At 44.2% G+C, this 25,984-nt stretch overlaps 1 pseudogene; it reads right to left on the minus strand.

The window, feature by feature from the left end:
- Nucleotides 1–3,112: 3,112 nt before the first annotated feature.
- Nucleotides 3,113–21,133, minus strand: LOC139001236 (zinc finger protein ZPR1 pseudogene; annotated as a pseudogene).
- Nucleotides 21,134–25,984: the final 4,851 nt, after the last annotated feature.

The raw sequence follows: 25,984 nt of genomic DNA on the forward strand, positions 1-25,984 counted from the left end.
GAAGCAGTCATCAAAATACTCCCAGCAAACTAAAGCCTGGGTCCAGACTGCTTCACTGGTGAGTTTTACCAAACACACAAAGAATAACTAACACCTATACTCCTCAAAACATTCCAGAAAATACAAGAGGAAGGAACACTTCCAAACTCCTTTTATGAGGACAGCGTTATCCTCATTCCAAAACCAGATAAAGACACTACAAATAAAGAGAATTACAGGCTAATATCTCTGATGAACATAAATGCTAAAATCCTCAACAAAATATTAGCAAATCAGATCCAGCAATATATTAAAAGATCATATATCATTACCAAGTGGGATTCATTCCAGAGATGCAAGGTTGGTACAATATTCGCAAGTCAATAAATGTGATACATCACATAAACTGAAAGACAAAAATCACATGGTCATATAAATAGACACAGAAAAAGCATTCAACAAAGTCCAACACCCATTTTTGATAAAAACTCTTAGCAATGTGAGGATAGAGGGAGCATATCTCAACATGATAAAGACCAAATATGACAAACCTACAGCCAACATCATACTCAATGGGCAAAAACAAAAACCATTTTCCCTAAGAACAGGAACAAGAAAAGGATGTCCATTTTCAACACTGTTAATTCAACACTAGAGGCCCGATGCATGAAATTTGTGCAAAAATAGGCCTTCCTTCCCCTGGCTGCTGGCACCAGCTTCCCTCTCGCACCCAGGACCTGGGCTTCCCTCTGGCCACTGGCAGGCACCCAGGATCCGGGCTTCCTTCCAGCCCTGCCTTTGTCCAGAAGGTCATCTGGAAGGACGTCCAGTCTAATTAGCATATTACACCTTTATTATTATAGACTAGAGGCTCGGTACATGAAATTCATGCACGGGAGTGGGGTGTCCCTCAGCCCAGCGTGCACCCTCTGTAATCCAGGACCCCTTGTGGGATGTCTCACAATCCGGGACCACTGGCTCCTAACTGCTTGCCTGCCTGCCAGCCTGATCCCCCTAAACTGCTCTCCCATGCCAGCCTGATCATCCCTAACTGCCTCTGCCTTGGCCCTACCACCATGGCTTTGTCCGGAAGGATGTCCAGTCTAATTAGCATATTACCCTTTTATTAGTATAGATAGTACTGGAAGTCCTAGCCATAGCCATCAGACAAGAAGAAATAAAAGGCATCCAAATAGGAAAGGAGGAAGTAAAACTCTCATTATTTGCAGATGACATAATATTGTACATAGAAAATCCTAACACTCCACCAAAAAACTACTAGATTTAATAAATGAATTCGGCAATGTAGCAAGGTACAAAATCAATACCCAAAAATCAATGGCTTTTTTATACACCAATAATGAATTCTCAGAAAGAGAAACTAAACAAACAATCCCATTTACCATTGCAACAAAAAAATTAAGATACTTAGGAATAAATCAAGTAGGCAAAGACCTGTCCTCGGAAAACTACAGGATGTTGAAAAAAAGAGATAGAAGAAGATATAAATTAACTGCAGTAATATACCTGCAGAGTTCATGGATTGGTAGAATCAACATCATGAAAACGTCTATACTACCCAAGGCAATCTATAGATTCAATGCAATCCCTATTAACATACTAATGGCATATTTCACATATCTAGAACAAATACCGCAAAAATTTACATGGAATCAAGAAAGACCCGAATATCCGCAGCAATCCTGAGAAAGTAGGAGGGATCATAATACCAGATTTAAGTTATACTACAAAACTACCATGATCAAAGCAGCCTGGAACTGGCACAAGAACAAGTATATAGATCAATGGAACAGAGCAGAGACCCCAGAAACCAACCCAAGCTATTGCTCTCAATTAATATTTGACAACGGAGGCAAGAACATACATTGGAGTCAAGACAGTCTCTTCAGTAAAAGGTATTGGGAAAATTGGATATATACATGCAAAAAAAAATGAAACTAGACCACCAACTTACACCATATACAAGAATAAACTCAGAATGAATAAACAACTTAAATATAAGTTGTGAAACCATAAAAATCCTAGAAGAAACCATAGGCAGCAAAATCTCAGACATCTCATAGCAATATGTTTACAGGTATATCTAAGTTAAAGAAAACTAAGGACAAAATAAACAAATGGGACTACATCAAAATAAAATGCTTCTGTGCAGCAAAAGAAACCATCAACAAGATGAAAAGGGAGCCCACTGTCTGGTAGAACATATTTGGCAATGATACATCTGATAAAGGGTTAATATCCGAAATATATAAGGAACTCATACAATTTAACAATAGGAAGACAATTCAAATAAAAAATGTGAAAAGGAACTAAATAGACATTTCTCCAAAGTGGACATACAGATGGCCAAGAAACATATGAAAAAATACTCAAAGTCACCAATCACCAGATTGATGCAAATTAAAACTTCAATGAGATATCACCTCACACCTGTCAGAATGGCTATCATCAACAAAATGACAAGTGCTGGCAAGGATGTGGAGAAAGGGGAATCCTAGTACACTGCTGGTGGGAATGCAGACTGGTGCAGCCATTATGGAAAACAGTATGAAGTTTCTTCAAAAAATTAAATATGCAACTGCCATTTGACCCAGTGCTCCCACTTCTAGGAATATATCCTAAGAAATCCGAAACACCCATCAGAAAGAATGTATGAACCCCTGTTTTTATAGCAGCACAATTACAGTAGCTAAGATCTGGAATAGCCCAAGTTCCCATCAGGAGATGACTGGATAAAAAAGCTGTGGTACATTTATACCATAGGATACTATGCAGCAGTGAAAAAGAAGAATCTCTTAATGTTTGAGATAGCATGGAGGGACCTGGAGAGCATCATGCTAAGTGAAATAGAGAAAGACAAGCATCACATGATCTCACTCATATGTGGAATCTAAGTAACAAAATAAACTGATGAATGTTGTGGATCAAGAGACATGGAAGCATGGAACAGAGTGCAGAATCTCAAAGGAAAGCGGGGACACGTGGGTGGGTGGGAACTAATCAACCAAAGACTCTGTATGCATAACCCATGGACACGGACAATACGGTGGTGAAGGCCTGGGGTTGGGGCCATTGGCAAGCTAGAGGGAATCAATGGGGGGAAAGGGGGGACCTGCAGTACTTCGTTTCTGAGATCTTCCTCTTGTGGCTTCTCTTCTGGTGCTTCTGCCTGGAGTTCCAGCATCTCCTTTTGATGCGGGGTCCGGTTATAATATGTGATCATCAAGGCATCATCTTTCTGGGGAGCATGTGAGTTTTCCTTAAAGCTGTTCCCTGAGGGGTCATCAATGATCATGGTGAAAGGAGAGGCCACCTGCTTTAGCTCTTTCAGTTTGACAATGAACTCATCAAGTTTTTCAGCTACAGCTTCTTCATTTGCCTTTCGTGTGGGCTGATCCTGTCCAGGCCAGAGATAGCACGGCTGATCAATCCTTCAACAGTGATCAAAGCTCCCTTCTGGCTAAAGGCAGGAATTTCAAAATCTAACTCTGGAATCCTTGTGGTGGCTGGCAATCAGTCTTCACTACTTCTCGGTTCATGTCCACCTCCCTGACCGTCAGAGTGTAGTGCACTCCCTGGCCCTGGATGCTGCCCAATGACTGGACCTCCATGTTGTTCCAGCTGCAATGCTCGCAGGAAAAGGAGCTGACGATCACTTCTCTGAAGAAGGGGATCGTGATGAACAGCATGTGCGTCACACCGTCGCATAGCTGTTCTTGCACAGTGACTCGATCTCCTTGGGCTGCTGGCCCTCGTCCACAGCGCTGATGGGCTGGAAAAACAGGCCGCTGGGGCCGAGGTGGGTGAGGACACGGCTGTAGCCCCCACTTTTGTGAGTTTTACTTCTAGAAGCCACACCAGATTCTCACACTGAGTACAGGAGAAAAATCCCCTCCTGCTTCAGGCTGGGTGTGGGGAGGAAGTAGCTATTGTGAATACACCAGAGCATGTGTTCTAACAAGGCCTGCCCTCAGGAGAAATCATTCCATCAGATCCTGACCACCTGGGGGAGAGAAATGCCCATCCTGCTCCTTTATCTTTCTTGTACCACCTAAGGAGGGCTGAGGAGCACATGTGAAGGCCATAGCCCAGACAACAGACTCACAAATATGGGGCATAATCAAATGCCCCATCCCTATATCTCATCACCACATCACTGAAGGTCTGTTTACTGCAGTTCCTTTTATCCAACACATTTCTGGCTATCAAGAAAAAACTACAAGGCATTCCAAAAGACAAAAAGTAGTCTGCAGAAACAGAGCAAGCATCAGAACTAGACATGCAAGGATGCTGGAACTTAAAACAATTGTCATTAATATCCAGCTCTAATGGATAAAGTAGATAGCATGAAAAAACACATAGGCAATATAAGCAGAGACGGGAATTCTAAGAAAGAATCAGAAATGAATGCTAGAGACCAAAACACTGTAACAAAAATGAAGAGTGCTTTTGTTGGGCTCATTTAGTAGACTGGACATGGCATCGAACAATCAGTGAGCCTGAGGACATGTCAACAGAAACTTACAAAATGGAAGAGCAAAGAGAAACAAGACTGAAACACGCACACACACACACACGCACATACACACACCAGAACAGAATACCCAAGGATGGGACAACTATAAAAGGTAACATATAAGTGTAATTAATGGGAAGACCAGGAGAAGAAGCAAGACAGAAAGAACTAGAAGGACTATTTGAGGAAATAATAACTTAAAATTTCCCCCAAATTAATGTCAGACAACAAATTACAGATCCAGGAACCTCAGAATACAACAAGCAGGATAAATGCCAAAACAAAAACAAAAACAAAAAACTATACCTAGGCATATTCAAACTTCAAAAACTCGAAGATAAAGAAAAAATCTTGGAAGAATCCAAAGGGGGGGGGGGGGGGGAAATCGCCTTATTTGCCTGTAGACACTAAAATGATAGTAAAGGAATATTATGAACAACTCTATGCCCACAAATTTGATAGTCTGCAGCGGTCGCCAACCGGTGGTCCGCGGACCACTGGTGGTCCGTGAGGTCCGAAAGGTTGGCGACTGCTGGTCTAGAGGAAATGTCCAATTCCTTGAAATATACAATCTGCTAAAACTCACATAAAAAGAAATAGACAATCTGAATAGGCCTATATCTGTTAATACATTGAATCAATAATTAATAACTCCCTCAAACAGAAAGCACCAGGCTAGGTGGGTTTGTTGGTGAATTTTACCAAACATGTAATGAAGAATTCATATTAATTCTTTATAATCTCTTCCAGAAGATAGAAGGAGAGGGAATTCTTCCAAACTCATTCTATGAGGCCAGCATTTCTCTAATTCAAAACCAGACAAAGACATTACAAGAAAAGGAAACTACAGACCATGGATGCAAAAATGCTCAACAAAATATTAGCAAATCAACAATGTATAAAGTAATTACCCACAATGACCTAGTAGGTTTATCCCAGGTATGCAAGGCAAGTTCGGCATTCAAAAATCAATCAATATAACCCATCATATTAACAAATTAAGGAAGAAAAATCACATGATGACATCAATGTATGCAGAAAAAGCATTTGACAAAATCCAATGCCTGTGCATAATGACAACTCCCAGCAAACTAGGAACAGAGAGAACTTCCTCAACTTCATAAAGAAATCTACAAAAAGTCTATGTCTAGCATCATACTTTAAAAAAAATTATTGTTTAACTCAGTTAAACTTTAAAGTATTACATAAGTCTCCCTTTCCCCCCATTAACCTCTACCCAGCTGCCCCCTCCCCCAGCACATGCCCTCACCTCCCTCCCCGACCCAGTCTGTGTCCATTGGTTATACTCATATGCATGCATACAAGTCCTTTGGTTGATCTCTTACCCCCTCACCCCTCACCTTCCCTCATAGGTTGGACAGTCTGCTCAATGTTTCTGTGACTCTGGTTCTATTTTTGTTCATCAGTTTATATTGTTCATTATATTCCACAAATGAGGGAGATCATGTGATATTTATCTTTCTCTGACTGGCTTATTTCACTTAGCATGATGTTCTCCAGTCCCATCCAGGTTGTTGCAAATGGTAAGAATTCCTTCTTTTTTTTACAGCAGCATAGTATTCCATTGTGTAGATGTACCACAGTTTTCTAATCCACTCATCTGCTGATGGGCACTTAGGCTGTTTCCAAATCTTAGCTATTGTAAATTGTGCTGCTATGAACATAGGGGTGCATATGTCCTTTCTGATTGGTGTTTCTAGTTTCTTGGGATATATTCCTAGAAGTGGGATTACTGGGTTAAATGGAAGTTCCATTCTTAATTTTTTGAGGAAACGCCATAGTATTTTCCACAGTGCCTACACCAGTCTGCATTCCCGCCAGCGGTGCACGAGGGTTCCTTTTTCTCCACATCCTCGCCAGCACTTGTCGTTGTTGATTTGTTGATGATAGCCATTCTGACAGGTGTGAGATGGTACCTCTTTGTTGTTTTGATTTGCATTTCTCGGATGATTGTGACTTTAGCATGTTTTCATATATCTCTTGGCCTTCTGCATGGCCTCTTTTGAAAAGTGTCTATATAGGTCCTTTGCCCATTTTGTGATTGGATTGTTTATCTTCCTTTTGTTAAGTTATACGAGTTCCCTATAAATTTTGGAGTTTAAACCCTTATCGCAGATAACATTGGCAAATATGTTCTCCCATGCAGTGGGGTTTCTTGTTGTTTTGTTGATGGTTTCTTTTGTTGTGCAGAAGCTTTTTATGTTGGTGTAGTCCCATTTGTTTATTTTCTCCTTAGTCTCCATTGCCTTAGGAGCTGTGTCTGTGAAGATATTGCTACGACATATGTCTGCTATTTTACTGCCTATGGAGTCTTGTAGGATTTTTATGGTTTCCTGTCTTACATTTAAGTCCTTTGGCTATTTTGAGTTTGTTTTTGTGTATGTTGTAAGTTGGTGATCTAGTTTCATTTTTTTGCATGTATCTGACCAAATTTCCCAGCACCATATATTGAAGAGACTCTCTTGACTTCATTGTATGCTCTTGCCTCCTTTGTCAAATATTAATTGAGCATAATGGCTTGGGTCGATTTTTGGGTTCCTCTGTTCTGTTTCATTGGTCTATATGTTCTGTTCTTGTGCCAGTACCAGGCAGTATTGAGAACCGTGGCTTGGTAATATAGCTTGATACCTGGTATTGTGATCCCTCTAACTTTGTTCTTCTATCTCAGGATTGCTGTGGCTATTCGAGGTCTTTTTTTTATTCCAGATGAATTTTTGGAGAGTTCGTTCTAGATCTTTGAAATATACCATTTGTATTTTAATGGGGGTTGCATTGAATCTGTAGATTGCTTTGGGTAGTATGGACATTTTAATGATGTTGATTCTACCAATCCATGAACATGGTATGTTCTTCCACTTGTTTATGTCTTCCTCTACCTCTTTTTTCAATGTCCTGTAGTTTTCTGAGTACAGGTATTTTACTTCCTTAGTTAAGTTTATTCCCAAGTATCTTAATTTTTTTTGTGCCATGATAAATGGGATTGTGGTTGTTGTTGTTTTTGTTTTATTTCATTTCTCTTTCTGTGAGCTCATTATTGGTGTATTAAAAGGCCATAGATTTCTGGGTGTTAATTTTGTATCCAGCTACATTGCCAAATTCATTTATTAGGTCTAGTAGGTTTTTGATGGAGTCTTTGAGGTTTTCTATGTATAGTATCATGTCATCTGCGAATAAGGACTGTTTTACTTCTTCTTTTCCAATTTGGATGCCTTTTATTTCTTCTACTTATCTGATCGCTATGGCATGCACTTCTAGTACTATATCGAACAGAAGTGGTGAAAGTGGGCATCCCTGTCTTGTTCCTGTTCTTAGGGGAAAAGAGTTTAGTTTTTGCCCATTGAGTATGATTTTGGCTATAGGTTTGTCATATAAGGTTTTTATTATGTTGAGGTATGATCCCGCTCTTCCCACTTTGCTGAGAGTTTTTATCAAGAAAGGGTGTTGGATTTTGTCAAATGCTTTTTCCGCATCTCTTAATATGATTATGTGACTTATGCCTCTCAGTTTGTTTATATGATGTATCACATGTATTGATTTGCAGATATTGTACCATCCTTGCATCCCCAGAATAAATACCACTTGGTCATGGTGTATGATCTTTCTAATGTAATGCTGAATTTGATTTTCTAGAATTTTGTTGAGGATTTTAGCATTATGTTCATCTAGGACAGGGGTGGGCAACCCCTGGCACGCGTGCCAAACATGGCACGCCAGTAACTTTTACTGGCACCCAAAACCTTCTCTTATAATCCTCCATTTACAATTGTGAATCGTTTTTCTCAGTGATGAATTTTGTTAAGTCTCATAATAGGAGTAGCCTGATGGATGAAAGTAGTAGCTCGTACATATCTCTGAAGGTCACGAAATATAAACCTGATGTAAAATCTCTGTCATCAGTGATGCAGCAGCAAAAGTCCCACTGATAATATCAAACGGAGTCATAAAGTTTTCTGTCGGACTATCAGTGTACATGTATACATTAAAAAATAAATGTATTCTTCATCATCATAAACTGTGTTTTTGTCACTCAAATTAATTTTATTATTTCTTCAAGTTTCTTCACATACCTACACCTTAAGAGATATCAAGTAGGCGTAACATGTTCTCAAAAAATTAGGGTTGGCACGCAGAAGAATTTTGAGTCAGAGATTTTGCTGGTTTTGGCACGCACTCACAAAAAGGTTGCCTACCCCTGATCTAGGATATTGGCATGTAGTTCACTTTTTTTTGTGGTGTCTATCTGGTTTTGGGATTAGGGTAATGCTGGCTTCATAGAAAGAGCTTGGAAGTGTGCCTTCCTCTTGAATTTTTTGAAATAGTCTGAGGAGGATAGGTTTTTAGTTCTTCTTTGAATGCTTGGTAGAACTCCCCAGTAAAGCCGTCAGGACCAGGGCTTTTGTTTGCTGGAAGATTTTTGATTGCTGCTTCAATTTCTTTGGTAGTTATTGGCCTATTCAGGTTTTTTGATTCTTCTTGATTGAGTTTTTGGAGCTTGTATTTTTCTAATAATATTTCCACTTAATCTAGGTTGTCCATTTTGTTGCAATAGAGTTGTTCATAGTAATTTTTCATAATTGTTTGTATTTCTGTGGGATCAGTTATTACTTCATCTCCTTCATTTCTGATTTTGTTTATTTGGGTCCTCTCTCTTTACTTCTTGGTGAGCCTGGCTAGACGTTCATCAATCTTGTTAGTCCTTTTAAAGAACCAGCTCTTGGTTTTGTTGATCTTTTCTATTGGTTTTTTGGTCTGGATGTCGTTTATCTCCGCTCTGATCTTTATTATTTCCTTCCTTCTGCTTACACTGGGCTTTTCTTGTTGCTCTCTTTCTAACTCTTTGAATTGTAGGGTTAGATAATTTATTACCATTTTTCTTATTTTTTGAGGTAGGCCTGTACAGCTATGAACTTCCCTCTCAACACTGCTTTCACTGTGTCCCATAGATTTTGGATTGTTGTGTTTTCATTGTCATTTGTTGCCATGATGCTTTTTATTTCTTCTTTGATCTCTGAGGTAACCCAATTATTGTTCAATAACATGCTATTTAACCTCCAGGTGTTTGATTTTTTTAAAATTGTTTTTATTGTAGTTGATTTCTAGTTTTATGCCGTTGTGATCTGAGAAGATGCTTGATACGATTTTTATCTTCTTAAATTTGAAGAGACTTTGCCTGTGTCCCAATATGTGGTCTATCTTTGAAAATGACTCATGTGCACATGAGAAGAATATATATTCTGTGGCTTTGGGGTGAAATGTTCTGAAGTTATCAATTAATTCCATGTGATCTAGTAAGTTATTTAGGATTGATATTTCTTTGCTGATTTTTTGTTTAGAGGATTTGTCCAGTGGTGTTAGTGGGGTATTAAAGTCTCCTACTATGACTTTATTGCTGTCAATCTCTCCCTTGATATCATCCAGTATTTTTTTTTATGTACTTAGGTGCTTCTGTATTGGGTGAATATATGTTTACCAGTGTTATATTTTCTTCTCGAATTGCTCCCATTAGTATTATGAAGTGGCCTTCCTTATCTCTTGTTATGACCTTCACTTTGAGGTCTAATTTGTCATATATAAGTATTGCTACCCCAGCTTTTTTTTTTATTTCCATTCGCCTGAAAAACCTTTTTCCATCCCTTCACCATCAGTCTGTGTGAGGCCTTTGTTCTGAGGTGGGTTTCCTGTAGACAGCAGATGTATGGGTCATGCTTCCTTGTCCACTTACCTACCCAATGTCTTTTGATTGGGGCATTTAATCCATTTACATTTAAAGTTATTATTGATAGGTACTTGTTTGTCGCCATTTTTATTCTTTATGCCTGTGTTCCTTCTTCCCTTCCTATTTCTTCTTTTTATAGCAGACCCTTTCGCATTTATTGCATTGCTGATTTGGTGGTAATAAACTCCCTTAGTCCTTTTTGTCTGTGAAGTTCCTGATTTTACCCTCAATTTTAATTGATAGCCTTGCTGGGTACAGTATTCTTGGATTCAGACCCTTGCTTTGCATGACTTCGTATATTTCATTCCATTCCTTTCTGGCCTGATGTGTTTCTGTTGAGAAATCAGTTGATAGTCTGATGGGAGATCCTTGTTACTAAATTTCTGTCTCTCTCTGGCAGCCTTTAAGATTCTTACTTTGTCATTGGTGTTTGCCAATTTAATTATAATGTGTCTTGGTGTCAGTCTTTTGGGATTCATCTTGTTTGGGACTCTGTGAGCTTCTTGTACTTGTGTGAATTTTTTCTTCCTTATATCAGGAAAGTTTTCTGTCAATACTTTTTCAAACAAGTTTTCTATTCCTTGCTCAATTTCCTCTCCTTCTCTCCCTCCTATTATGTGGATGTTGTTTCGTTTCTTTTTTTCTTTTTTTTTTTTTTCTAAGTAAAGAAACTTTATTTTTTTTTTTTAGGAAGCAGGTTTTCAGATATGTAACTAATGAAAAATGTAGGTAGATACTGTCTGACACATTCACAAGATCTTATATTAACCTACGCCAGTTTTGTTTGTTTTTTAACAGTATTCAGTGCCGAGGTCCAACCCCAGCAGGCCCAGGGGTCCCCAAAGGTGTGGACGGAGTCGGCGAAGAAGGAATGGCACAGGGTCAGCGTTCAGTTGATCAGCATAGCGAGGTTCTCCCTCCAGGATCTCAAGCCAGGAACTCCAGCCGAGTTCTGGTCAGGATCTCCAGCGAAGTTCTGGTCTCCAGTGAAGTTCTGGTTAGGATCCAGCCAAGTCCTGGTCAGTATCTCCAGCCAGGTTCTGTAGCCATGTTCTCTTGATAGGTTCTCCATCCAGCTTCTCCAGCCAGGTTCTCCAGCCAGGTTCTAGCCAGGTTCGGTCACCATGTTCTGTCTAGGTTCTCCAGCCAAGATCTGTAGCCAGGTTCTGTCCAGGATCTTTTGCCATGTTCTCTCCCTAGGTTCTGACTCTAGGTTCTCCAGCCAGGTTCTCTCCCTAGGTTCTGTTTCTAGGTTCTGTGTCTAGGTTCTGTCTCTAGGTTCTGTGTAGGATCTCCAGCCAAGTCCTGTCTCTAGGTTCTGTCTCTCTCTAGGTTCTCTGTCTCTGGGTTCTGTGTCCAGGTTCTATCTTTAGGTTCTGTCCAGGATCTTTTGCCATGTTCTCTGGCTAGGTTCTGGTTAGGATCTGATCGATGTTGTTTCGTTTCATGTTGTCCCAAAGTTCCCTTAGGCTCCCCTCAGGTTTTTTAAGTTTTTTTTTCTAGATGCTGCTCTGGTTGGGTATTTTTTCTTACCTTGTCTTCTAGCTCACTTATGTGGTCCTCCTCTGCTTCTAGTCTACTGTTGATGCTTTCTATTGAGTTCTTTATTGCAGTGATGTCATTTTTCATTTCTTCTTGGTTCTTTTTCATTTCCTCTTGGTTCTTACATTGGTGAATTTGTCTTCCATCCTTTTCAGTGACCTTATGACCATTGCTCTGAATTCTTTCTCTGTCATATTGCTTGCTTCAATTTCATTTACTTTCTTTTCTGGTGATTCCTCCTTTTCTTTCATATGCAGGCTGTTTCTTTGTCTCCCCATGATTGCTCTCTCAGTGTGTCTGGTTATGTAGCTCTCTCCTGTGTTGACTTAAAGGCACAAAATACAACACAACAAGACACAACGTACGGGGCACCAAACACAAATGTGTTCACAATACTAATAATCCCAAATAACGGTGACCATCAGAGAAAAGAGAAGTAGCGAAAAGAAAGGAGTGCAAAAATGATATTGAGAAAAGGAAAAAATGTAAGAGAGAGAATAAAGTGAAGAAAAAAGAAGGGGAAAAATATATGTATATGGGGAGAAAACTCCAATAAAACAACAATTAATCCAAAAAATGCAAACAACAGACACCCAAACAACAAACACCCAGATGAATCTGAGAAGGCAGAGCTTATTTCCAGAAGGTAAGGTCAAGGAATTGAATGAATGGGGAAAGAGCCACAATTCAGTATAGAGGAGGTAGAAAGAGAATGAGAGTGTAAGAAGAAAAGTAAAAAACAAAATACAATAAAATAAAAAAATAATAAAAGAAACTATATATTAAAATTTATATAAAAGAATATATATATGTATATATACAAATGATATATATCATTTTCCCCTTCCTTTAATCTATCTATGTATGTATTCATTTACTATTGGAAAACAATAGGTCTGAGGTGGTGATTGAAATTAATTCAGCTATTAGTAGAAGAAGAGAACAAGTGAGGAGAGGAAAAACTGAAGTAAAAAACAAACAAACTAACTAACCAGCCATCAAACAAACAACACCAACAAGACAGAAAGAAAAAAAAAGAAAAAAAAGAGGAAGAAAAATATTTTTGGATAGTGAAGAAAGAGAAGACAGAAGTGTGCATGGACTTGGAGCAGGGGAGAGGAAATTAGATATATGAGTAAGATCAATTTTTAACAGGGAGTAAAAAGAAAGGATAGAGAAAAACTGAAGCAGGAACAGGGTAAGAGAAACAGGGTGATAAAGGGGAAAAGTGAGGAAGAGAGTGTTGGCATAAAGAAAAAATTCAGATAGAGTAAAATAATGCTAAAAAATAAAAATAAAATGAGAACACTAATCCTAAAATAAAATAAAATAAAATAAAGAAAAAATAAAATAAAACTTTAAAAAGGTAAAGTAATAGTAGTAATAATAATAACTAAAAATAAAAATATAATATAAAAGTAAAATTAAGTGAGAAAAAAATTTTGGTTTCTTAAGTAAAAGATAAAAAATAAAAAAGTGAAGTAGTAAAGGTTCACTTCCTCTACTGTTCTGCTTGGCACATCTGTTTCCTATCAGGTAGTCAGCACAGTATTGAAGTTCCCTTCGATCAACCGCTCCTCTGTGTCATAAGCCACAACCCTGTTTTCAAGCAGGCGGAATCTCTCTGCTCCCTTTGTTTCTCAGCCTGCCTTTAGTTGTATTTACACAAGAGTCAATTTCTGATACAACCCCTGGGTGGCAGTGTTTCTGTGTTAATAGCCAGGGCTAAAAGGTCCCTCTACCCAGTGTTTAGATTTTTCTTTCCCTGCTGCACTTAATATTTGGTTGGAGGGACGGACTGCCCTAGAGCTGGTTTTCTGCTCGTCTCTCCTTATTCTGATCCCCAGTTTCCATAAAAACAACTTTCCCTGCAATCTCGGTGAGTATTTTTAATTGGAAGATCCTATGTACTGGACTTAGCAAGCAAAAGCAAGGAGTTAAAAAGGAAAAAAGCCAAAGGAAGTGCACCAACTGCCCTGGCACTGTGCAGCTGGTATAGAAATTCAGGCTGCCTTTCTGGGCCCAGCCCAGCTGTGGGCTAATATCTAGAGTCCCCTTCTGCCAGCAGCCCTGTGGACCCCCTTCCACATTTGAGAGCTACACTGACCCCAACGGCCGCGGATTTTGTGGAGCGCAGTCTTCCTCTGAGACTCTAGTCCCCGCTGGGCGCATTTCTCCCTCCAGCCTGGATCCCAGATCTCACCTTTCTCTAGGTGATATCTGACCTTTCTGTCCACCAGTTGCCTCACCAGCTATGTTTAATTCGCCAATTCCAGGTGGGTGTTGTTTGATTCAGCTGTTCCTTCTATTTGCTCTGTGAGAAGGTGCAGGGCCTGTCCACATATTCAGCCCCCTGGACAGACTTTCTCGGTGCCTGCGGTCAGGGAGTCTGGAGTCCTGGTGTTCATGGGTTCTCAGCTGAGGCAGCTGGTCCCTGAGCATTGTGGTTGTAGGGTTTCGGGAGGTATCTGAGGTCTCCCCGGTTGAAGGTAAGGCTGGGCTTTTGATCACAGCTGGTCTCCCCTTTAAGGCATGGTCTCTATGGCAGAGCCGGCGCTCCGGGAGAGATTTCAGCAGCAGTAGAGGCTGCCCAGCCAGGGGAGCCCGGTCCGCCAGTCCACAACAGTCCTGTGGAATATAGCTGTCCTTCTCTCACAAATACATGTCCACGCACTCTCCTTCCGTTCTCTCACTCACACACTATCTTGTAGCCTTCCATCCCATTGGCAGCCATCTTGGATCCCCCAAAGACTCAATATTATCTGTTTTTCTCAACTTGATCTATAGATTGAATGCAATCCCCATCAAAATTCCAGAAAGTTTTCCTGTGGATACCAACAAAGTGATTCTAAAGTTTATATGAAGAGGTAAAAGAAGCAGAATAGGCAACTCAATATTGAACGAGAAGAACAGAGTTGGAGAACTGACACTACTGCAGAGCTATAGTAATCAATACAGTGTGGCACTGGTGAAAGAATAGACAAATAGGTCAATGAACAGAATAGAAAGCCAGAAATAGACCCTCATAAATATAGTCAACTGATCTTTGACAAAGTGGCAAAGGCAATACAATGGAGTAAAGATAGTCTTTTCAAAAAATGGTGCTAAAACAACTGGACATCCACATGTAAATGAATGAATGAATGAATGAATCCCTAGCTGTTTTGGCTCAGTGGATAGAGTGTCAGCCTGTGGACTGCGGGGTTATGGGTTTGATTCTGGTCAAGGGCATGTACCTCAGTTGCAGGCTTGATTCCCAGCCCTGGTCAGGGCACATGCAGAAGGCAACCAGTGGATGTGTCTCTCTCACATAGATGTTTCTATCTCTCTGTCTCTCCCTTTCCCTTCCACTGTCTCTAAAAATCAATGAAAAATATCCTCAGGTGAGGATTAACAACAAAAATAAGAAAGAAAGAAAGAAAGAAAGAAAGAAAGAAAGAAAGAAAGAAAGAAAGAAAGGAAGGAAGGAAGGAAGGAAGGAAGGAAGGAAGGAAGGAAGGAAGGAAGGAAGGAAGGAAGGAAGGAGAAAGAAAGAAAGAAAGAAAGAAAGAAAGAAAGAAAGAAAGAAAGAAAGAAAGAAAGAAAGAAAGAAAGAAAGAAAGAAAGAAAGAAAGAAAAAAGGAAGAAAGAAATAATCTAGGCACAGCCCTTCACAAAAATTAACTCAAAATGGATCATAGGCCTAAATGTAAAACACAGAACTATAAAACTCTGGTGTGGTAATGACTTTTTAGATAGAACACTAAAGGCACAAACTGAACTAAATTAAAATTTAAATGTTCTGCACTCCTAAAGATACTGTCAAGAGAATGAGAAGACAAGCCACAGACTGGGAGAAAATATTTGCAAATGACACATCAGATAAAGGACTGTTATCCAAAGGACTGAATGGATAAATAAATTGTGCTACATTCATACGATGGAATATTATTTAGTTCTAAAAAGAAATTGGCTGTTGAGCCATGAAAAGACATGGAGGAACCTTAATGCATATTAATAAGTGAAAGAAGCCAATCTGAAAAGGCCACATATCGTATTCCAACTGTATGACAGTCTGGAAAAGGCAAAACTATGGAGACAGTGGAAGAATCAGTGGTTTCCAGGGGCTGGGGGCAAAGAGGATGAATTGGCGGAGCACAGAGGATTCTCAGGGTAGTGAAACTACTCTGTGTGATACTGTAATGGTGGATGCATTTGTCTCAAACCCATAGAATGTACAACATCAAGAGTGGACCTAATGTAAACTATGGACTTTGGGTGATAATGATGTGTCAGTATGGGCTCACCTACTGTAACAAATGTAACTCTTCCATGTGGAATGGTGACAGTGGTAGATGCTTCTTGTATGTGGGGACAGGAGTACATGGGAAGTCTCTGTACCTTCCATTCAATTTTGCTGTGAACCTAAAACTGCTCTTTAAAAAAAAGTGTACTTAAAATTAATGAGGGAAGGAAAGGATGGAGGTAAAAGAAGGATATCCAAGCCCAGCAGGCAGATTCCATTAGGTCTCAAGATCTGAGTAGAATCCCTGTGGTCCAAGGCCTTACCCTCTGCACCCATGACTCCCCTCTTGGAATCACTCCATTTTCTTGCAGGGTAGAACATATTTGCAGCTCAGTAGCTCTCTTTGCCTGTTTCCTGCCTGTAGAATGTTGGCAGTCCAACCACCACCCTTTTTCACTTTCTCCCTTTCAGTCTAAACATGAGTTTTCTGCTGATACAACATTCTCAAATACCTGTGTGTCTCCCATGTTTGTCATGGGGATGCACACCATCAGAGAAGAGGGTCCTCCACAGATCTTTCGTGGGCAAGCCCATCCCATTCCGGGCTTCTGCCGAGATGGTTAAGCGCAAACACAAGTCACACACTTAATTTCTCCAGCCACATTGTTGGCTTTTTGTGCAATGCACACTTTCCCAAACACAATCTCCTAATTTGAGCATCTTTTGCTATTTGGACATTCTGAGAATTTCCCCCATCAGGTGCTGGTTCATTTTTGCTTGACAATTTCTTCCTCAATTTATCTCTTTCCTCTCACATTTTACTATACACAACAAGGAGAAATCAGGCTGCATTTTCAACATTTTGCTTAGAAATCTTCTCAGGTTTATTATTTACAAGTTCTGCTTTTCACTTTTCACCCAAGTTCTCTCCACTTTATAACCAGTTCCCTCCAGTCTGCAGTGCCGTGTCCCTCCCTCCCTTCTGCGCACTCACTGGCAGTGTCGCCAATGCCCGTATTTCCACCAACAGTCTATTCAAGCCAGTCCAGGCCTTTTCCATCCTCTGTCTCAAAAATTTCAAGCCATTGCCAAATTCCAAAGCACTTCCACATTTTCAGGTATTTGCTGCATCCAGGTGACAGGATTTGTATTTGTTTCCTGGGGCTGCTATAACAGAGTTTCACAAACTAGGAGGCTTGAAAAAAACAGAAATGTATTCCCCCACAGTTCTGGAGACTGGAATTCTGAAGTTAGGGAGGGTGTTGGCCAGGCTGCGTCCTCATCTGGCCCTCATCTGGCCTGGTCTGGGCTCTTCTGAGCTCGTCCTGGTTGTTGGCAGGTTTTAGCTCCTGTGGCAGTGGGATCCAGATCCCCATTTCCTCTTGGCCTTCAGCTGGGCTGCACTGAGCTCCCAGAGGTCACACACATTCCTCAGCCTGTGGCCCCTCTGTCTTCACACCACAGCAGCAGTAACATCCTTCTCACCCTGTGACTCCTGGACTTCCTTCTGCAATCAGCCAGGGAAAACTCTGATTTTTAAAGGGCCCTGCTATCAGGTCAGGCCCACCGGGGGAGTGATCGTCAGCCCCACTGATCAGGGACCATGACTCCATCTGCAGAAGCTGATGGCAGCACCTAATTAGCATTTGATTGGATAACTGGGAGAAGTTGTGTGCACCAGACAGGAATGTCAGGGCCTCTTAAGATCTGCTCCTCTCTGTTCCACCCAAGGACAGCCAGGGTCCACCCTCACTCCTCCCTTACCCACAGGGAGTAGATGCTTGAGCCTTGATGCTGGCTCTCTTCTCCATTTGTAGGGCCTCAGAAAGTTACATCCTGCCTCTGAACATCCATTTCTGCATTTGCAGTGTGGGGATCCTGAAGACCCAGCGTCACAACCAGGCAGAACCCCTGGCCCAGGCTGCACTGCCTCTGCTATCATCTGTGTCCTCCTGTGGCTCCAGAAAGTGGGAGACAGTGACGCCGCTCCTGTTCCAGGAGTCCCTCAGTTCTGTGGTCCTGGGAGTCCCCTTACTCTCTCTCATGCACTTGAAGAGACAGAAGGAACAGATGAAGCCCATCGTGAGGGTTGTGGCCGTGGGGATGAGACCATCCTTGCTTTCTGCCTGGTGGGTGAGGTGACTGTGGGTTGGAGGGGGGCGGACAGGCAGAAAGGTGAAGGTCCGGAGCAGGGTCCTGGGGAGAGGAGGATGAATGGTCCAAGGCCCCTTCTGCAATCAGCTGTCCTGTGGAAGACCCCACGCCTGGCCTGACTCTGACCTGTCTCTTATTTCAGGAAGAGGGCCGGGCACTCTGCATTTGTGTGGCCAAAGTCACAGTGTGCGGGACATGACTAAATGGCAGACTCTCATCAAAAGCAGATGTTTATCTCCAGATGCCATCCCATTGAGTGCATAGCCTGAACAAATAAACAAATTACTCTGCAATTTCAGAAGAAAGCATTCCTGTCAGGAATGGCTTTCTGTGAATTTCAAAGGAGAAGGTTCCAAAACAGAAATCTGCTTAGATTGGAAATGATACCCCCTTCAACTCAATTATTTCCTTATGTTCAGAGTCTGATAGAATGAGGTGCAGACTGAGGCCCTGCTGCCCACATGGTGCTGAAAAGACTCAGGATAAATCCTGTGCAGCAGGAAGTGTTTCACTCATTCGCTTGCTGAGCACACTCACCTGCAAGTGTGAGCACGTCTATGCCCTGCTCTCTGACCAATCCCCAGGAGGTAAGAGCCAGCTGATGACCACAGTGGGGCAGAGGGATGGAGTGACCTACCCCAGGGATTTGGACCTGGGCAGAGGGAGGGCATCCAGGCAAAGGCGGTAGGGGACAGAGGGGAGTGCAGAGCTTGGTGCTATCTCACTGCAGCTGGAACCCAGAGTGTGTGGAAGAAGGAGGGGTGGATGCTGAGCCATCTTTATGAGGCAGGTCTTCAGTAAGCATGGGCGAGGGGAGCGAAGGACCCACACCTTCCAAGTGCCAAGCCTCGGCAGGGAGACCGGTGGAGCCCCGACGAATGAGCTGGAAACAGCAACTTAGGAGGTGACAGTGGTACCTGCCCACACTGTAGGGTCCTCCACAAACATGTCTGCAGACAGGCTGCCCACAGCCTAGGAGGGCATCAGGAGGCTCCCGGCCCCTTGCTGAGGATGCCAACTTCTGACCAGATCTATGGCCTGCTTGATCCCTAACCTCCGGCTCCTTGGGCTTTGGCCACCAGGATTTGCACAGGAGACTAACCAGGAGCCCTGCCTAGGGCTGTCCTTTTCCCTCCTGACCCCAGAGCTATGTGTGGTTAGGGAACACATGCCTGGTACGGTCCACAGGAACAGTGGGGACAGCAGTGTGAGGGGACAGAGGGAGGGTCAGCCTGGTTCCCTGGCGAAGGGGCCAGTGGGAGAGTGTTCTGAACTTTCCCAAGCCCGCACATCTTTTCCCTGAGGGAGAGACCCTTGGTTTACTCCCCATCGCCTACAGACAGGAGGGAGCGAGCCCCAGGCCCCACCGCACCCCTGCGGAGGCGAGAGCAGAAAACAGGGGCTTAGAGCAGCAGGTTCTGAGTCTGCCCTCTGGGCAGCGCAGATCTGCTGAGCAGGACAGGCCTTTCTCCTCAACTCCAGTCCTGTATTTCTGGGTCGTCACTGAAAGAGGCCAAACAAGTTTCAAAAAGCTGAAGAAAGTCTAAATTAAAAAGGAGGAAAAGTCACTGATACAGAATCTTCAAATGACGAGGCTCTACTATGATTAATAAATACATTATGGACTAATTAATGGTTTGTCTCCATTCCTCTCACAAAGGATCATGCTGGCTTACAATGAAACATCTATGCAACACTGAAAACTGGATTAGGGCTTAGGGAGCTCTCACCCTCTTGTTGAGGAGGCAGACCGGGAAAGTGGGCAGAGACACCGGGGGAGTCTCTCCGGAGTCCCTGGGTGGAGGCCACATGAGCGGGTGTGTGATGGCCCCGGAGGGACGTGAGCCACTGCAGTGGTCCCAGAGAAGCAGGCTCTCTCCAGAAGCCTCATCCCCCTGAGCAGCCAGGGCCGATCTATGAGGGGGGGTCGGGGCAAGTGCCCCACACTCTTGTCCTGGAAGCTGCCAGTTGCCTCTGTAATCTGCAAATGTTGGAACTGAACATCTATTAGATTAGGGAGGACTCCAGGGCCTTGTAAGTGCTGGTGCTCCTGGCTGATTTTTATTTTTTTGTAGGCAGAAATGCAAACAGCCGTGTTAAGCCTTGTTTTCCTTCTCTCTTCCTTCTGAGCTTCTGGATCAGCATGGTTAAAATGTGTCCTGATATTGCAGGGCAAGTTTAAAAAACACACCATTGAATTTACTGTCCGACCACAGAAATAAACTGCTGAGATTGATAAAGATGTGACCTCCTCCCTGCCACCTCTGTGAATGGGCCAGTGTCAACACACAGACAGGGCTGAATGCATCAATGGACTGATCTGAAATCACACAAACACGAGGGGCCCTGCAGACCCACATGAAGACAGGCAGACACATGAAAACTTGAGACACATGGAAATTCACAGACCCACCCGGAAGGAAACACAAAGATGCACAGAAGAATGGAGGCCCACATGAAAATAGGTAGGCTCATGGGGACATGCAGACACGTGCAGATAGGCACACACAGCATATACTCAGTGCACCTTGTTCTGAAAGATCTTAGAACAGCTCACAAAGGACACAGAATTTCTCTGAAAATAGATTAGTTACAAGAAAGAAAATGGGAGAAAGGACAGTGATGTCACATAGAGCTGGGAATGAAAGCAGAGACACAGCGATGACAATGTGGTGATAGCCAGGGTTCCTGAATCAGTCCTCATGCACCTGAGCTGATGGGTATGACTGTTCCACATGTCACAGGTGAGGATCTGCAGGCCCGGGAGCCTGTTCTGCATCTTTTGATGCTGTCCCCAGGTGAAGTGCAGAACCTTCCGGCAGGAACTGCTCTCAGCGATGTTGATGACCAGCACTGGGCATACCTGGCACACGTTGGTGCCTATTAGTGACAGGACAGGCCTTCCACCTGAAGTGGCTGTGCTGTACTCTGCTCCTACAGACGTGTCAGTGTCCTCCATGCTCCAGATGAGTGCTGTGGCTTTGGAATTGAAAAGGGCCATTGCTGGGTCGTGAGGGGCTGTCTTCTCGGGCTGAGTGTTGTTTGGGGATAAGAGAGGGTACTCTGAGGACAGGCTGGAGACAGGTTTGGACACACCCTTAAGTCACCATCTCTCTGTCCTTTGTTGAGACAGAGGTAGGGTGGACATCCAAAAGATGGTTCCAGTTGTGCAGCCATATGGCCACAAGCATTTCCCTCTCTCTCCAGGCCCTTCCCATCTTTAGCCATCTGGGTGGGAGGGAGCAGCCTGGGTGGGAGGGAGCAGCCTGGGTGGGAGCAGCCTGGTGAGAGGGAGCAGCCTGGGAGAGAGGGAGCAGCCTAGGTGAGAAGGAGCAGCTGGGTGAGGTATAACAGCTGGGTGAGGTGAGCAGCCATGTGAGAGGGAGCCACCCCAGATGTCTATGGAGCATTGATGAAGCTGAGACATGCTGGAACTGGCTGAGAGGTCCTTTTTCTAGAGGACATGCTGGAGCTTCCTGGGTAGAGGTGGCAGTGAGGCCAGTCCTGGAGAGGGAGGGAAGTGCTGTGGCCATGTGGCTACACAGCTGGAACCATCTCTTGGCTGCCCACCCTTTCTCAGTCCCAACAAAAGGCAGGAAGCCACTGTGAATCCTGTTTCTCTTGGTGAAATGTAGACTCAGGCCCTTAGATACCGAAGGGCACTATGGGCCCCACAGGGTGGAATGGCAGGGAGGGTTTCAGGCCATTGATGGACCCTGGAATGTACTTTAGAGAATATGTCTGGCCTCACCAGAGGAGACTGACATGCTGCTTCCAGGAAGGGTGGAGCCGCCCTCCTGCACCCCCTATACCCCTTGGTGGGATGGGACCATGGGGGCCATATGAGGTCACTCACAAGAGGGCCAAGGGTCAACAGTCAGCCCTCCTTGCGTTGCCAGGTCCTGGGCCCCAGGGACGTGATTTGTTCTGAGCAGTCAGGCCTTGGATTGCTGTGGGGGTTTTCCTCCTGTTTAGATGACTCCTCAGCTGCTCAGGCCTCACACACCCCCATCATTCCCTTTAACCTGCCCCTTGCTCTTGGAACAGTTCACATCCCCCACCCCAGGCTGGCTGTGCTCTCTCTGCGCAGGGATCAGCCTCCCAAACTGAGGAGTAAGTGCTGTGTGAATGAATAAAAAACTCCCACTGTACAGGCAGGAGAGAGGCTTGAACGGGACTGGGGCAGCCATGGGCTGGGGTCTCCCAGGCGCCCCCAGCATCTGGCTTTTCTGCCCAGGTAGGTATGCAGGCCCTGCTTGCCCATCATGTTATCCCAGGCTCTGCCCTCCCTCCATTAGACTCCCTACCCCAAGTACTAGAAACCCACCAGTCCCCCCTGCCTCTACCCTAACTCTCTAGAGACGCCCTCCTAGGCAGGGGCTCTGGCTGCTGCCCTCTCCTGCTGTCCATGCTTGGACCAGACCGCAGCCCACCTGGTCAGTTCCTTCTTTCAGGCTCCTCCACAGAGCCACCCAGCTACGTGGCTCCAGGTCCCATCCTTCAGAAAGGATAGAAAGAGGCGGGCTAGTGCCCTGGCTTTCACATAGAGTTGCTGCTTCTGGCTCTGCATTGCTTGAAAGTTCCCCAAAGTTGTAAATGGTGGGGTTCTCAAAGTAGGTGATTTCAAACTCCCTCAACAAGCGTCAAGTGCAGGAGCAGCCAGGATCTTTGCTTCCTTCCTTCTGTAGGGTGAGCCTGTCTCAGTGCTGTGAGTGTGGGCTTTCTGAGGCTAAGCTTCTCACATTTTTCTCCCAGCCCACGCACCAGCTCAAGGACAGTGACCATCTAAAAGCATGTGGATATCTGTGTGTATTCTGAACCCTGGTGGCTAACTTGGCTAAAAACAAAATAAAACAAAACAAAAACAGAGCCTAGCAGCCATTCCTGCACAGGGCCTCTCAAGCAAATCGCACTTCATAGATATGCCTGCACTGTGTCTGCCTGCACTGTTTCTGCCACCTGAGCCAGCCCTTATAAAGGAGTTCCTGAAATCCTATTTCAACCAATAGGACTGAGGCTTTCTCCACCCAATCAGAGCAGCTCTGTTTTGACTAATCAAGACAGTGTCCCTTTGGAGCAATCAAACTTCAAGGATTTGGAGTCCTCATTTGCCTGAAAAAGGACCAATCAGGGACCCTGGGTGGGGACTTCTGTCCCCTTGGGTTGGGAGAGCACACTTTCCTTTTCCACTGAAGGGGGAAGGCTGTGTGTCCCTGGTGAGCAGAAGCACTCAAGGTGTCTCTTGAGAGCAAACCAGTGCAGCACAAAGCAGACCAGCATGGAGCAGAGCATCAGGAGGGCTGTAGCACAGCAGACTGTATAGCTGGAGAGGAGCCTGACCCAGGGCTGCCTGGCCCCAGACCTGTCCTGCAGCTTTGCTGTATCCCAGTTGAGCTTTTCCATAACCCTGCTGTCTCCACAGCCATCCTGTATTCACGGCCACGCTGTATCACAAACTGTTTTGCACTAAATAATTTCCTTTCTCACCACACCCCAAATTAAGGATTCCTCTTGATGTTGAATTAGCACCAACAACCATTGGTGTTGGTCTCTGTGCATGGACCTAAATGTGTGTGTGCATAGATCTATGTGTGCAAGTCTCTATGTGTGTGCATGGACATATGTGTGTTTCTGTGTGTGTGCATGTGTGTGCATGGACACACACACATATGAGTCTGCAGATGAATGTGTTTCAACCCACTTGCAAAGCTTCTTGGAGATCAGGGGTGTATGGTACTTGCCAGGTCAGGCCCTGCCCCCCAGTGCTGGGACCTGCAGCCTTTCCTAAAACCTGCTAGGATGTCTGAGACCCTCTACATATATTGGCCTTTAAATATACAAAGAAAGCTGCTAAATAGAAATTACTGATTTCCAAAGTAAACCTAGATAACTCCTTCAAAAAATATTTCTCACTTAAAAAATGCACTAAATGCGAGGGGTGCAAAGCATCCTCATACTGTGCTTCAATGTGAGGGGTCTGCCCAGCAGGATGGTCTCCCAGATCCCACAGAGCCCCAGTGTGCATCTGCAGGCCAGAGGTGCTTTCTGTGTATCATGCTCTCTGAAGGCTGGCTAATGAAGGAGCCTGCGCTGGTGCACCCAACACACTGCAGGAGTCCCGGGTCACTGAAGGGGAGGCTGGAGATTGTGGCCCCCCAGCTTCTCCGCCCACTCCCTCAGGGTCTGTGGGACTCTGACCCCTCACCACTTCATCTTAGAGATTCTCACTCACAGATTCCTGGGCCCAGAACCCCAGAGAACCCAGAGATCTGAATCTGTAGCCTGATGAACACCTTTTTCTGCACCCTAAAGCTTGTAGACCTGTGAACACCTTTTTCCAAAAGAGACCATACCTGCTACTAAGCCCCCTCCCCTGAAAAGGGACAGAAATGTTCCTTTTCCCACAGGACCTGCACACCCAGGAAGTGGCCACCTGTCATGGCTGTATAGGCTCGGGCTGAGAGCTCTGTGGTGGAGGTCAGGGCACCGCAGGCAGGAGAACTCACCTGTGGCAGGGTCTTGAAGGTGTGGCCCATGGCTCTCAGAGAAGGGTTTCTTGGGATGCTGGCAACTGTGGACACCTCTGAAGCTCCCCTGAGGGGTTGCTAGAGCCACTGAGATGGGTATCACTGAGCTTGCAGGACAAGCTGGACTGCCATGGGTGGCTGATGGCACTGGGCCTGGGGAACCCAGCCCACAAGGGCTGCCAAAGCCTCAGCCCCACCTTCAGGCCAAGTGGGAAGACAATGTCCCAGAAAGGCTTTGCCCACGCCCCCTCCCGCCCCCGCCCCATGGCTATCTGCCCTAGATAGAAATGGCCTGGTCCTGTCTGACTCTTCACCAGCCTCTTACCCTTCCTGGGGTCAAGGTAGGGGTCAGGGATGCAAAGGTGTGAGTGAGGCTGGAGGTGGCTTGGGGGAAGGCCAGGGTTCACGCTGGGTGGGCTGTCAGCAGTCTCTGAAAAGACCACTGATGGTCCCTTTGCTGCTACAGGACAGAGTGAAATTCACATAACAGGAAATTAACCATGTTTAAGTGAACAATTCAGTAGTATTTGGCACGTTCACAGTGTTGGGAAGCCATCACCTCTGTCTAGTTCCAGAATATTTTTATTACCCCAAATTAAGCCCCGTATCTAATAAGCAGTTTCTCCCCATTCCCTTCCCTGGTCCCTGGTATCACCAACCTGCTTTCTGTGTCTATGGATTTGTCTACTCTGGACATTTCATATAAGTGGGATCACACAAAATGTGGCCTTTTGGGTCTGGCTTGTGTCACTGAGCACGATATTTTCAGGGTTCATCCATATTGAAGCTTGTGTCAGGGCTTCACTCCTTTTTGTGGCTGTATGATATTCTGTGTGTTAACCTAAAAATAAAAGGCCTTTCAGAAAAAGGCAACAGCCCTGGCTGGCTTGGCTCAGTGGTTAGAGCATCAGCCCTCGGACCAAAGGGTTGTGGTTTCGATTCCTGGTCAAGGGCATGTACCTCAGTTGTGGGTTCAATCCCCAGCCCCAGTTGGGGCTTGTGCAGGAGGCAACCAATTGATGTCTCTCTCATGTTGATATTTCTCTCTTCTTCTCCTCCTCCTCCTCCTCCTCCTCCTCCTCCTCCTCCTCCCTCCCTCCCTCCCTCCCTTCCACTCTGTCTGAAAATCAAAGGGAAAAAACATCCCTGGGTGAGGATTTTTTAAAAATGCAACACACATTTATTGAAATCATAAGAAAAGCTATGAGACACAGATTCAGGCAGAAGCCCAGAGAGTGTCCTGATTAGGAGACAAAGGCAAAGGGTATTTATGAGAAGAAGAA

This window comes from Myotis yumanensis, unplaced genomic scaffold (assembly GCF_028538775.1).
Source record: "Myotis yumanensis isolate MYYU_CA2020_CCGP unplaced genomic scaffold, mMyoYum1.0.hap1 SCAF_211, whole genome shotgun sequence".
NCBI lineage: Eukaryota > Metazoa > Chordata > Mammalia > Chiroptera > Vespertilionidae > Myotis > Myotis yumanensis.